The sequence below is a fragment of the Amia ocellicauda genome, chromosome 21, assembly GCF_036373705.1.
Source record: "Amia ocellicauda isolate fAmiCal2 chromosome 21, fAmiCal2.hap1, whole genome shotgun sequence".
Classification (NCBI taxonomy): domain Eukaryota; kingdom Metazoa; phylum Chordata; class Actinopteri; order Amiiformes; family Amiidae; genus Amia; species Amia ocellicauda.
In genome coordinates, this window is record NC_089870.1 from 17,525,054 (window position 1) to 17,537,460 (window position 12,407).

A 12,407-nucleotide genomic window follows, 5' to 3' on the forward strand; every position below is an offset into this window, starting at 1 on the left:
CTCTGCAAACACTTTCTATGAAAAATGATGTATTTAGACATGATTTAGTTTGGCTGTTAATACAATATTATATGCGGTCTATTCCAAACTAAATGAATCATTAAGCCACTTATTACAAAGTTCTCCCATGGCTCATTGCCTTCCATGGTCTGCCCTGGGATCCTATTGTTATTATCGCTAAAAGGAAGAGCCAACATTGTGTGCAGTTCTTGCGATTCATGTACACCATTAAATCTGTAATTGAAAGTGAGGTGCGGGATGTATGCCCCCAAATGATTACTGAATGGATTATGAGACAATTAAGGAGTATTAAAAACTTGTACGATAGTTTAATTAACCATTGGTGTGTAGTAAGTTAAAACGAGCTATCAAAATCAATAACTTCGGATTATAAAACATCCTATGCTTCTAAAGCATCTTGAGCATGTATTAGAAAACACCTACATTGCTGCCAGGACCAAGTCAGACATTAAAAGCTTGAGAGAATAAATCTTTAATTTAAGCAGAAAACAGCAGCAGGGAGAATCTCTAACCACTGATGGGAAATGAGCGTCAAAATGAAAAATTATTGATAGCGCAACGTTGTGTAGGAAAAGGTGCAATGAGGAAAGTGGCTTTTAGAACTGAGTGGTTCGATATATGGTTCAACATATATATTTGCAGTCATGTGAAAACCCACATGAATCCTGGGGTACTTCCATAGTGACTGTAATTATTAATATTTGGTATATCTTGTCAAATGACTGTAAGCTACAAATATATATATATAAAGCTTCGTTGTCATGCAAACATCAGGAAAATATGAAATAAAACATTAAGTTTGTAGCTAAATAATTCAAATAACAAAATGGAAGCCTGATTTAATGCACACATTGATGTTTTTAACAGTGAGGCGATTATTGATGGCAAATATTGCATTTCATTGCTTTCTGGAAATATGTCTTTGTTGAAAAATATTTGGCAGCATAGGAACGCTGAAACATCTTAGTATTGAACAACAGAAGGCTCCACAGGCAGATAAAGTAACATCTAAAGCATCTTGTGCTCAGACGGCCTACAGGGCACAGATGCTCCCACGGCTGCGTTTTTCTGTAGATGTGTAGATGATACTGCTGTCGATAAGTCAAAATGCCATTTCCACGTTGGACCGTTAGCAACTTATATAATTTTTGAACAAGTGCTTATACATTTTGAAATGAAAAAACATCAATGTGTGATGTGGGGTGTATGAGGAGTATTTTAATCTCAGATTCTGTTTGTATGTCTTATTCAACAGCCCGCAAAACCTATCAATAAAAATAGAAAGCGATATTAAAAATAAAGTTTTTTTTCACGATTTATAAACAAACATACTTGGACTTCTATCTGCAAACAAGTGTCAAAAGAGACTGACAATATGCTCAAAAAAGTAACTCTTTTAATTATTAAATATATGTACACACAAGCACATGCATATGCTCCCCGGGTTACGGATTGCCCGATTTTCCATAAAAGGTCACAGTAAATAAATAAATAAAAAGAAACATTCTCATACATTATTTACTATTTGTCTGTACAAAATGTTTTTACATAAAATAGAGAATTTTTGGCACAGAATAGGATAGGATATGACAGGAAAGTTTTCATAACTGTTCTCTAGCCCGTACTGTACATACAGACATAGTGTACAATAGAACTTTCTGTCTTAGGTATGTGCATCTCATTTACAATTATTTATTTATTTGAATATGTAAAAACAATAATTAAAACATTTTGGATATGTTGACCAGCAGTATTTTTGGCACAAAAAAGTGGAGCTTATTTTTTGAAGAACATGCCCGCTGTGATTCAAGAATTTGGATCCGATTTTCTCTGGGTCTGTTTTGCATTTCCGTGTCCTAGTGTCCTTGTTATACTTGAGGAATGGATGGATTCCAACATATATCAGTATATCGTAGCAAACAACTTAAAAGTCACCATCTTTCAAGTTACACCCTGGTCTTTGTTGCATGATAACAATCCTACGCACATTTACAAAGCTATGACCAGATTGTTCAGGGCGGCACAAATATCGATGTTCTTCATTGGCCAACGCAATCACAATGACATCACAATCTTCTGAACTCAACCAAAATTTTGTATCGGAACTGCATTAAGTCACACAATTTGTGGGCGCGAGAGAGAATCAGCAATGAGGTTTGGTTCTGAGGAGCCGAGGAGAAAACATGGTATGTCTGGTATGTCATCAGATACATTACATCAACACCAGTAACATAATAAGATTACTTTTATATCAAAAAATATATAACAAATATGTGTGTATAGGATGAAATATTGCCAGCAACTAGATGAAAAAGGTCTGAGCTGAAATAAATAATGGATCATGTTGCAGCTGATGGGAAAGAGGGAATAAGTGCAGCTCGTTCTCAGCATGATGTTCTTACTGACCTCTACAGGTGGCAGGAGACACTGAATAGAAAATATAGGCTTGCTCCTATAAACAAGCCTGGCTCGTTGGCATGAATATTTCAGGACAGTTTTCAGTTTGAGATGGAAAGGACTGGCCTAGGATTGGTTTATTGTCTCTACTGCTTCATATTTTTATCACCCCCGTTCCCTGGACTAAGCCACTAGACCCCTTCATTTCAATGTGCTATATTTCACTGTACATACAGACATTGAGAGTTATCACTTGGAAGTATATTACTGGAGCCCCTGAAGAAGGTTGTAACATCATTAATGGAGCCCATGAATACAAAAATATGTGACATGAAATCTTTAGTCATGCGCCTGAGTATCTGAAGGACACAATAATAATCCCATAAAGGTAACATAAAAGAAAGCATTGTCCCTTACATCTGTAAGTGAATACAATTTAAATAATTATTGTAGTTCAGTGTGGCAGGGCTCATTATATATTCTTTAAACTCCTGGAGGAGATGATTTTCAAAATATAGCCCCCTTTGAAAACTGAAAGATTAGCATTACTGTTTATTCCAAACCAATATAATATGGATACATATCAGAAATTGTATCATTAAAACTCACATTGAAAATCATCCTTGTTTAATATATAGACTTACCTATCATTTTTCTATTCCAGATATGCTTCAAGAAAGTGTCCTGAAATACAAATGTTAATTACAGAAAATAAAGAAGTATTGTGTCTTTTTGTGAATATCACCTCACTGTTATAGTTGCTTTGCTTTAAATCCATACTTTGATCTATTTTTTACTTTCTGCTATCCAATTATACAACCATTTGTACAAAATGACTGGAACTTGAAAGGCGTAGTGACCATTTTTCTTACATCTATCAACCAGCATTCTTTATAAGCAGAAAATGTCTTGTTGCTTTCAGTAACCTTTTGAATACTTACAGAATGCGTTCATGCTTAGGTCCATGTTAAACATCACAAGAACTCTTATTAGTCTGTCTGAAAAAATTTAAAAGAGTGAGACAAAATCAATGTAAAAAATATTAAAAAATATAAAATATAAAAATGTAGATGTGTTGATTGCTCACAGGACAGCTGTCCACCATATGAGACCCACAATCTGCAAATCATATTAATTTCCAGTAGCAGAGTTCCTTTCTGAAGCATTAAAACATGACACTTGTCACTTAAGTGGAGATAGACATGGTTACTTGACAAAGAACTGCAGCCCTGCTCATTTGAGAGGAAGCAGCCTAAACAATCTCATCCACATGCAAAGTGGGGTGAGAACAAATGCAATTGCTGTAATGTATAGTAAGGCAATATAACGGCACTTCAGCACAGTTGAAAGCAGAAGAGTGAAGTACAATGACTGCATCTCAATAAGTCAAATGTTCCAGATGTTACTTCAAAAAAATGCAATTGACGTTTTATTTTCAGATACTACAGAACCTTGTGCTCAAGAACAGCATGTTTTTCTTATACTCAAATATTGTAACAAATCAAGGGGCTGACACAGTCTCGGTTTCAAATGAAACTAGAGAGTTTACTCATACACAGGTGCAGGGTTTATAACAAGCACATGATAGGGACTCAATTTAGCAGGGAGCCTCCCACAATCACATGCACAGTGCCCAAACACTCCTGTTGCATAACGTGTATTCCTATGCCGATATGCAAGAAGAACTATTCCCCAACAGGACTAGTCAGGTACCATTTGCCCTACAACATCGCGTGAGGCAGTAGCCCCCATTCACACTTGAATATTTAGTTTACTAAGGAAGATAGAAAACAATGAACGTATATTAATCTCACCAGCAACACTAAAGATCATTAAAGCAGTATGTAATGTATGAAAAGCCTCTTCACCTCCATCCAGTTGTATATCTTGTATATGTGACTGCTGCTTTTCAGTTCAGGACACAAATGCATCTTTCGAAATGAGGTTTGGGCGATGTTGATGATCACTTAACCATTTGCCATTTGATTTGCACCGACCACTTGTACCATTATGAGAAGAAGTCATCAATGAACTATTCTTTCTTGATCAATTGTTTTTTTTCACAGATGTGTTCGCACAATATGCAGGAAATGAAAATGCAACACAATATGATTAATCAGAAAAAAGTTATTTTTTGGAGGGGTCGCAAACTACACTTTACATTCTCACTCCAGCAAAGATCATGTGACTAATAATTTGTTTGGAGCATTCCATTAAAAACCTACATGCATAATTATCCTCAGCCTCTCACTGACAATTTAGTATGGTATATGCAAGCCATAATGCTGGCAAGAGGATTCGTTGAGAGAGTTTTATGTGGGATACAAAAACTTCCTCTGCTGTAACAAATGGGTACTATTCATTTCTATAATATCTAGGTGGCATCATTATTGTCCATTATACCACCACTTCAGTGTAGAAATGGAGCACACATCCAAGTCTAAGCCTCATCATTATTTTGGACAAAACTCTTAAATCAACACATTATAAATGAATTATTTTCTCTGATCCTTGAGGATTCACTAATTGTTGTCATTAACATTTCCACAGCATGTGATGTGGAGTTCAGGTTTATTCCACATAAACATTAGCATTATGTTAACCCCCTTGTTGATAGTTGTTTCCCATATAGGATAGTTTTATTGTCATTTTTGTTAGCACTTTCAGAAACCCTCAAAACATACATAACAGAGACACCACCACAGCTCCACAGACCCATAAAGGGTTTCGAATAAACATACTTTGTTTGGACATTAGTTGGTTCAACAAAAAAAGTTATTTTATATTTCCCAGCTCTGTGCTTTTGGCAATGTATCATTTTATGCTTTTTAATAATTTGCATAGTGTTGTAAAGATCATTTTAAGAGCATTAACATTTTAATGACCTCGGTTTTTATCCTATGAAAGCCTAATATCAGACTGGGTGCAATAAGAGTGAAAAACTGTGAAATCTGCACATGTTTAATGCAGATCACTTGTATAACTCATAGCTGTAAAACTCCAAAGGGTTTTTGCATGATGGCTGGCTGGTGTATCTGTCTTGCTTAATCCGTGCCAGCTGACATCAGTGTATTATTTAAATGTGATTGTACAGACAGAGTTTTACAAGTTTAACATTAATGAGAGGAGCGGGGCAGGCATCTGTTTTTATGTGACTGTTCCCTAGTGCAATAGCTGATCTCCTGACATTATTCAGGCCTGGAATTTAGTGCTCACCTATAAGACAATAATCAAATATATTGTGGACATCTGCAAGGGATAGATACTGTATCTTCCACAAGGTTTGAATGTCATTTTACAGTATATGATTGGATTTGGGGAGTAACAACATACAAAGTACATTTGTAGTATCATAAACAACACATATTTACAAAGTCTAGCCTGGTCCTGTAAGCATAATGTTAAAGTTAAGAACATATCTTGTGTATTTTATTACATATATGTATATATATATATATATATATATATATGTTCTATTATATACTATTTATATATTTATTCTCTCTCTCACACACACACGCTCAGTAGCCACACATTTGAGTTAGCAATCCTTATAAGATTGACTGTCCTGTAGAAATTCTATCCTTCTTATATTATATATTATAACAACTGTAAATAATTCAGTAAACTATATAAAATTAAGATAGGGCTTTGCAAAAAAACATGTTGATCATACTTTTTAAAACTTCTACTCCAGCTGACACTGTTGCACGTTGTGACCACTGCGGGTATAAACAGTATTTTCTGCAGTGAATTTCTCAATTATAAAACTGTAGTTTATGCAAAATGCTGCAGTAAATTACTAGGGTATTTTTTCATGGGATTATAGCTTTAGGCAACATACCCCAATGGGCCAGTCTATATTCATATTCCTGACGCTTTAAGGTTTCGCCATTCTAAAATATCTTGCCACTGTATTCTTGTAAAGGTCTCAGGCTATTATGTTTCTATTATAATCTGCTATTTGGCCTTTTCTTTCTTTCCTGTTTTATAACTCCAATCAGCTGTCACATTACAAAAGATAAGGGTTATTCAGAACCTCTCCAGTGCTGTGAACCATACAATATGAATGCTTTATAAAGGCAATAAAACACACATTTACAGTACTCAAATTATAGGATATTATGCAAAGCTTAGTAATTATATCTGTGTCTACTGATTTGCAGCTTATTATAGCAGGGCTTGAAATAATTATTGTCATATATATAGATAGAGATAGAGATAGATAAATACATTTTTAATAAAACACTGTACTTAACAAATTCAAAGAACAATTAACACATTGAAAAAATATATAGAGAGAGTGTAGCATTCACCAGGTTTTCCAAATAGTAATTTGGCAGGTAGAACAACAGCTTTTTATTCCTACCACTTCCTCCTCCCTTTTACCCATGTTAACCCCTTATTAGGTGTGGTAGCAAATTACAATAGCTAGCTAGGTAGTTAGATAAATAGATCGATACATAAATAGATATACCCCTTTCTGAATTTGACAACAGGGTCTGAAGAATTTTTAAACAGCAGGTAAATAATACCTTTGTGGAAAGACAAGCTGTAATCACATGACGGACGAATGGTTTCAAAATGTTTTTCTTTTCTTTCTGTAGTACACACGTCATACCTAGTACAGGGGCAACATTGCTAATTAAGAATTCAGTTATTATGCGCTTATTATTGCTGCCTTCGGTGGGGGTAATGTCATGTTAGTCATCGACTCTAAATAGCTTGATAGTGGTGCCCACCCCTGGTCCTGGACAACCACATTGCCTACAGGTTTGTGTTTGACCCAGATCGTTATCTATGTCATTGAGCCAACTGTGGGTGTTAATTAGTCACGATATCCATGTGTTCAAGGTGCCCAGTGATTGATGATTTAGAGAGTCCTGAAACACCTGCAGGATTATTGCCCCCCAGGAGAAGGGCTGACTACCCTTGGGCTCAAGCATGTGACTGATAATTGAAGTCAATTTGTTTGGTGGTGAAAGCTGAAGCGATGGAAATGGAGGACAGAAAGGGGGGCAGTAAGTGGGCTGGCCCAAAGGTCAAAGCTCATATAGTGCTCTGAGCATCTGTGGCTGGAAAGAGACAAGGTGAGAGATATTGGAGTTTGAGTGAAGGAGGATGTATTGGCTGATTGATCAATTGGTTGATTTGAAGACATTTGATCAATGTACTCGCTGGAAATATCATCACTGGCCTCATCATCATGTGTTTTTCATCATTACTTCCACATCCATTATTGCAAACTTAAGCAAGACCACTTGAAAGAGTTCATTTGAGGGTGATCTTAGCATTTCCAGGAGCCATCTAATACAAACAGACAACATGAAATGGTGTTTAGATACATCTTTGATTTTGTTTTTCATAATTCATTGAAATAAGAAGTGGGCACTGAATACAAAACATAGATTTAGGCTTTCATTAAAAAATAAATTATACACATGGGACAGATATAAAAGTAATCCAATGTTATTTTCATGTTGCACAACAGATGAGCTGCCCATGCATTGATTGCACTACAAGATCAATGTCTCAAAGGCAACCGAACATATTTTATTTACTTTGTCTCTGGTGGCAATACAATGATATTGATTCATTTTATTTACATAACGGTTTTGTAAGTCTAAACCTATGTGTTCAATGGCATTTATAGTGCAAATTGTCTGTTATTCTGTCAATACAAAAAACATTCTATTTAAGGATTTCTATTTAACAGGTTTCTACAATGTAAGTATGCAGATATAAATTGGAATTCAAAAGTTTATATATTGGTGCAAAAATTACCTTTAGGTCTTACCTGTCAGTTTTTGCATTTTTTAACATGCTGAGTTATTTGGTTACAATTATATTCAAAATTGTATGGTGACATGCATTAAATGACCAAGCGAGAAGTCATCTTATCCCCTATGTAAAGAGAACCCAGAAACCCAAGATAGCTCCACATGTGCAGTTGCTAAGGCTGGACAAAAGGTACATCACTAAACATTTAAAGCTAAGAAAAATAATGGTTTTACAAGCCAAAACTATCTCCCAGTGCCCAGCTGAGACTATTTTTTTAATTTAAAAAATGGAAACTAAAATCTTTCCCTGTAAAATTGTGTAAAGATTAAAGGGCCAATTCTGAACTGACAATATTAAAAAATATATGGTTTTAGAACAGGTTGATCGGGCATAATTTTAAGATGAATAAAGAAAGGAGAACTATGTGAACTTTTCATTCTTATATTTCATTCAAGTTTTACTAGGTGATAACTGATTATTTTGTGCTGAATACAGGAAAAAAAAGTAATGTGGTTCTAGTCCTTGTTATAAAATTATTTTAAAAGAATTGCACTCAAATAATAGCGTAATCTTTTTTTTGCAAAGGGAATTAATATAATGCAATTGCATTTTGTCGGAAAAAGTGATTACTTTGATATGCTTGTTCAATGAACGTCTCTTGAAGTACTGAATCATGTAGTTATGCAGGACATTAAATATGAGGACAGACTTTAATAACATTAAGTGAATTAATGTAACCATTCATAGAAGATATATGTTAAACTGTTGTACAATTAGAATATTTTCTTCCAACAATAGACCATGTGGAAAACAATTACAATGATCTAGTGTAATTCCAGAATTAAGCTTAAGTTAATTAAACACTAGTTCATGATAATATATAGCGTTAACTCCGCAACCCAGAATTCATCAGGAGCTCCACTAATGCTTATCCAAGAATGGGTCCAGCTCTCACAACAATACTCAGAGTATTAAATGGCTTGGGTTTATTAGTATAGCATGTTTCCATGTTTTGTTTAGTTTATAACTAATATTCTAAATTAAATAGATATAAGCTCAATAAAATCCCCCCCAAAATCTTTATGATTAATTCAGTGTTGTCTGCATTTCAGTGCTGGGCTTTTAAAATGATTAGTTATGGAGACCCAATTTGCAAATTCAGTATTACATTATTATGGAAAAAAGTCTAAATTTATGCAAATAAGATTAATAAAGCTTCTTCATTTTTAAAATGAAAATGCTTGTTACTACAGAGCTTGTCTAGGGACACACTTTGTGATATTCATCGTTCATTAAACATATTAAAATACTTTTACTGTATTAGATCTCTTCATAACAAGATTCCCTAAAATGTGTAACCTTGGAAACCAGTATACATCATACAAAGCACAATTAAACATATTCAACTAATGTTAACACTTCTGCAACATCATGATATTTACTTATCTAAATCTACTTTCTCCTGGAATCATTCGTTAATGTTGAAGTAAAATTAAACACAAACAGCAAGTGTATAACTCAGGCAGTGATATATGCAAGTCAGAGACTCAATAAATGTAATCACAAGCTTTGGTAAATTTATTTGTCAGCACACCACGACCGAAGAAACACACATTCACAAGGAATGACTGATTAATTAATGTGTCGTAAAACAAATAAATGAAATATTCAGTTCATTTCAAATGGAATGCATTTTCTGTTCTAATTCAACTGGCATATAATGGCATTCATACCATTATATACAAGACATAACGAGCTCATGGGCTGGTACATGGATCATTCCTTTCCAATAACATACTCTAATCTCTGACAATTCCTTGCTTTTCCAACTGCTACTCCAATTTACTTCTGATAATGTTTTACTTGGAATTCTCTGTCAACCAAAACGGGAGAAGGATGTCGTCTGGAGTAACTTTTTCTTTCAGGAAAGACCACAATTTGGATCAAACCGACATACGCCAGTTAATGCCTCCTCCAAAGAGTGAATATCTCCCTTTTCATTCAACTGTTATCAGCTAAAATGTGGAAGCTGGAACAGCATGCTTACAACTAACAAAAGCGGTACAATAGCAGCCATATGTTCCCAAGCGCTACGTGCATTAATACAAAATATATAAATTTTATTCTTGGAAAAGCCAATGTTGCAGGGTTTTTTACGCGTAACCAAATAGGATGTTTAATTTAACAAGCTGTTTTTTGCTCAGTATAAGCAGAAATCCTGATGTTAATTGAAGTGCAACAATTAAAGTTTTGTTTTGTTTTTAAACATTTGTGCATCCACAATAACATGTCCCAGTACAGAGGTGCCTTCAGCAAAGCTACACTTCTACCTGTAATTTAACTTCTGCTAAAGGGCTGTTTTAATTGGGAAAACATATTTCTCTGATGCCTTGTTTTAAAGTTCTACCTAAACTTTCCTTATCAGTTTTAATTTCTCTACCCTTTTCCCTCTTCAGACTTAAACGGTCCTATAATCTGAGCCCATAAATTCTCAAATTGCAAATTATTTCCTCTACAGTCCCGCCCCCTTTTCATACAGCTCCATCGCCCTTCACCCAAAATGGCTGACAAACACTGTGAGGAGCAACATGTATAACCAATCAAACTACAGGGGATGTTCTCAACACTAAAATAGTGATAAAACATCACTATCACTGCATGAAATTCAAAAAAATGTAAGCTATTGCTAATGCAGTCACAGTTACGTCTTAAAGAAAATTAATTATTAAACAAACACTGACTACAGGTAATATTAGTTATCTTAGTCGAGAATACTAGCCAAAGGGGGCTGGGCTTATGCCATTACCATGGGACCTTGGTGAACACACTTTGTATAAAAGCGCTGCCTATTGGTTACTGTACGTGTTACTCAAACAGCCTTCTTCTGTTTGTATAAAAACATGTACAGTGTAACAGCCTTTCTTTGCTGTTCATCCCTGGGTAATGTGGAAGAAACTCAGACTTCAAACAGGTTGGAGTGTTCGTTGCAATGCCTTTATGACACGCAACGGGGAGAGGAACAGTGAGTCTAGTAGATTCCAAAGTTGTTCTGACTCTATGCTAAAAGTCAGCTTTTTATACACACAGAAGTCAAAGATCTGGATATAATTATTAAGTCATTACTATGTTATCTTAAAAGCTAGCTAAGCAGAATATATATCATTAGAGGACAGAGTTCATAGGTCAATACAATGATTAGGGAGCAGACACTCAAATCATACTGTTTGGCATTGTCTCCAAGATGCTCATCGTAAATAACAAACAGAGGTCAAACTACCTTCTGGCCTGACATTATTTTTCTTAAGTATACATGAAGTAAAACATTAGTGAGACAGGAATTTCTAGCTTTACTTCCACAGGATCCTCTTCTGACACATGAACACAAAGAATATTTCTCTGCCTTAATATTTTATATGAATTCAGTTAAAACATTCTGTAGTCGACTAGAATGAAGCATGGGCCGGCACGGTACAACTCGGTGCACGTCCATATATTGTAACACTTTTGCTTAGCGTTGTATATTGGAATTATACACTTAGTGTTTACTTTATTAAGTACATCTGCTTGATAACGCAAATAGTCAAACAGCGAATCATGTGGCTGCAATATAAAGCATGCACATGTGGTCAAATGGTCTGGTTGTTGTGCGACCAAACATTAGAATGAGGAAGATGTGCAATCTAAGCGATTTTTACCGTGGTATTATTGTTGGTGTTCTGAATAGTAACTGATTTCTGCTGCGATATGCAGATGGTAGGGCCAGAATTTGGCGTGGTGGTGGTGTAATGCTGTGGGGAATGTTTTCTTGGCACACATTAGGCCCCTTATTACCAATTGAGCATCATTTGAATGCTACAGCGTATCTAAGCATTGTTGCATTGTTGTTAAAGTGAATCCCTTTATGGCCACAGTCAACCCATTTTCAAATGGATACTTCCAACAGGATAATTGTGCCATGTCACAAAGCACACATCATCTCCAGCTGGTTCCATGAACATGACAGTGACTTCAGTTTACTCCAATGGCCAGCACAGTCCCCAGATCTCAATCCAATGCAGAAACCACGTGATGCTATTGAGTCCAGAATTGACCAAGATCCCTAAGGAATGTTTCCAGCACCTTGTTGAATCCATGTCGTGAAGAATTCAGGTTGTTCTGGAGGCAAAAGTGGGTCCTACCTGGTACTAGAAAGGTGTACCTAACAATGT